Below are 3406 nucleotides of genomic sequence, written 5' to 3'. Positions count from 1 at the left end.
CCCCCCCCCCCTCCTTGTCCAATTCGGACATGGGGGGAGGGGCGTGCGGCTGCCCTTTGGCCGCCTCTCCTCCTCCTCCACTTGGGCCCATAAGGCCCAATAGCCTCCGGGGGGTTCCGGTAACCCCTCCGGTACTCTGGTAAAATCACTATTTCACCCGGAAAACTTCCGATATCCAAACATAGGCTTCCAATATATCAATCTTCATGTCTCGACCATTTCGAGACTCCTCGTCATGTCCGTGATCACATCCGGGACTCCGAACAACCTTCGGTACATCAAAACATATAAACTCATAATATAACTATCATCGTAACGTTAAGCGTGCGGACCCTACGGGTTCGAGAACTATGTAGACATGACCGAGACACGTCTCCGGTCAATAACCAATAGCGGAACCTGGATGCTCATATTGGCTCCTACATATTCTACGAAGATCTTTATCGGTCAGACTGCATTACAACATACGTTGTTCCCTTTGTCATCGGTATGTTACTTCCCGAGATTGGATCATCGGTATCTGACGGCAAGTCTCTTTACTCGTTTCGTAATACATCATCCGGCAACTAACTCATTAGTTACAATGCTTGCAGGGCTTATAGTGATGTGCATTATCGAGTGGGCCCAGAGATACCTCTCCGACAATCGGAGTGACAAATCCTAATCTCGAAATACGCCAACCCAACAAGTACCTTCAGAGACACCTGTAGAGCACCTTTATAATCACCCAGTTGCATTGTGACGTTTGGTAGCACACAAAGTGTTCCTCCGGTAAATGGGAGTTGCATAATCTCATAGTCATAGGAACATGTATAAGTCATGAAGAAAGCAATAGCAACATACTAAACGATCAAGTGCTAAGCTAACGGAATGGGTCAAGTCAATAACATCATTTTCCTAATGATGTGATCCCGTTAATCAAATGACAACTCATGTCTATGGTTAGGAAACATAACCATCTTTAATTAACGAGCTAGTCAAGTAGAGGCATACTATTGACACTCCGTTTGTCTATGTATTCACACATGTATTATGTTTCCGCTTAATACTATTCTAGCATGAATAATAAACATTTATCATGATATAAGGAAATAAATAATAACTTTATTATTATTGCCTCTAGGGCATATTTCCTTCAACTACGGCCCGAAGGGGCGACGCAGCGGCAGCGCGCTGTGTGGTGCAACCACGGGAACAGCCTCAGGGCGGCGGCGGGGACCACATGTTGTGGCGCTACGACCTGACGGGGCGATGCCGCGGCGGCGCGGATCGGTGCAGCCACGGGGAGAACCCCGGGGCGGCGGCGTTGCGGCCGATGGGGCGACGCAGCGGCAGCCCGTTGCTCGATCGGTGCAGGGGCGCGCTGATCTCGGGGACAAGGCGGTGACGGCCGGCGTAGGTTGACGAGCGGACAATGGCCGTGAGGAGCCGCCTATCGCGCGAGGCCGCCGGGTCGGGGCGACGGGCAGGCAGACGCACAGACGATGGCCATTAGGGGGTGCCTGCCATGCGAGGTCACCGGGTCAGTGAAGAGGCCAGCCGGTCGCGCTGGTGTCGGAGTAGAGGCGCACGGGGGTCGACGGCGGCGGCGGGCGACGCAAATCGATCAAGCATAGATCGGAAAACTAAAAAGAAAAACGTCAATCAAAACGACCGACGAGAGAGCGAAAAAAACCCTGGAGCAAGGGCTCGAGAAAAAGACTCTCTAGGGCAGTCGGTCAACACGACAGGCGGACGAACCCTAGGTACGGGCGGCGCGGCCCCCGGCGGCGGTCATGGATGCCGACCACCCCAGGGGCGGCGCGTGGGTGCGGATGCGGCGATGGCTAGGGTTTAGAACCCGGAAACTGATACCATGTTAGAAGGGATAGAGAGAGATTGGTGGAATTGTTGCTGTTGTACTACTTGAGCCTCGTGGACATATATATAGAAGTACATGATCAACTTGGAGTACAAGGCAAGCCAGAATTTTTTCTGGTCTAACCTATATTTCCAATCTAATCAATATACTATACAGGGGGAGGTTGGGGATGGCGGGCACGTGGCCATGGCCATGGGATGGCCGCACTGTAGCGGGAGGTAGAAGGGGATGTGGAGGTGGGTCAGGCCTCTACTGTAGAAGTAGGCCTTAAGTGCACAGTATACTATTCTCTTTTCTTTATCTTTTAATTTTCGATTTTATTCTTTTCCTTATATTTTGTATCATTTTGAGCTACTAAACAAATTTGGTTTAGTATGAAAATTGGCACATAAATACTAGGGCATATTTAGCACTAGCACGCAAAGTTTTGATTACTCTAAATAGTTTAAGTATTTATTTAAATTGAAATGATCCAATTAAATGTCACTGATCCAATTTTAAATAGGTTATGGGCATTTTAATTATTTGAATAATGTTGTCTTATGCATGAAAATTTCTTAGAGATTATTTGCAATATTATGCCCATTTTTGTTTTTATGTTTGAAGAAATAATATTTTGACTTCATTTTAAATTTGAATTTGAACCGGTTTTGGATCAAAGTGAAGTTTAGAAAAATTAATTATGATGACATGACACCATTAGCATGAGATTACTGCAGCGTGACGTCAGGGGTGTTACGGTAGGGTTTGGAAATACGGGAAGTCCAATAGGCTGAGTGGACACCAGATGGAGTGGTGCAGTCCTCCTAGGAAGTGGTCTATCTTGCGCTCTTCGGTGCTCACGTCATGTGCTGAATAGAGAGTGATCGGTTGTTGGACTTGTTGAGGTATTCAGTGACTGACCCGCCTCCTTACTGTTGTGCAAGGAATTCTCGTTCTTGTCCTTCATGACCCCGGATGGGATGTTGTATTTGCGAAACCTTTCTTTGAAGCCTTCCCAGCTTATGATTTCTTCGGCTGGCTACACTTCCTTGGTGTTGTTGTCCCACCAGATGGCAGCGGGTCCTTCGAGGTAATGGGTAGCAAAGGGGGACTTTGCCTTGCTCGTCACAGCGGGAGATTTCTAACTTTTTCTCCATTGTCCTTAACCAGTCGTCTGCCTCGAGTGAGTCTGCTGCTTGTGAGAAGGTGGGTGGTTAGGCCCGCTGGAAGTGAGACAACTTAAATTGCTTGCCTAGAGTTGGTCTTTGGCCGACCCTCACTTCTATGCTCCTCGAGAAATCTGTGAAGTCTCAGTTCCTTTTATCTTCGAACGTCCCATGATTTGTTCTATCGTTGGGGGTTGGTGATACCTCCTTTTAATGATTCGGTAAAGAAACAGAAAAGTATCATGCACCTATTTCTTCATATGTGACCTTGGTTTATCGAACCCATGAGAGGAATGTTTTCTTTTTTTCGAAAAGGGGGGACACCCCGGCCTCTGCATCAGAACGATGCATACGGCCACAAGAGGAATGTTTCCTTGAAGCGATGGTCTCTAGAAAG

Source organism: Triticum aestivum, unplaced genomic scaffold, assembly GCF_018294505.1.
Source record: "Triticum aestivum cultivar Chinese Spring unplaced genomic scaffold, IWGSC CS RefSeq v2.1 scaffold98769, whole genome shotgun sequence".
Lineage (NCBI taxonomy): Eukaryota > Viridiplantae > Streptophyta > Magnoliopsida > Poales > Poaceae > Triticum > Triticum aestivum.
The sequence above is the reverse complement of the archived record's forward strand: the minus strand, read 5'-3'. Positions refer to the sequence as shown.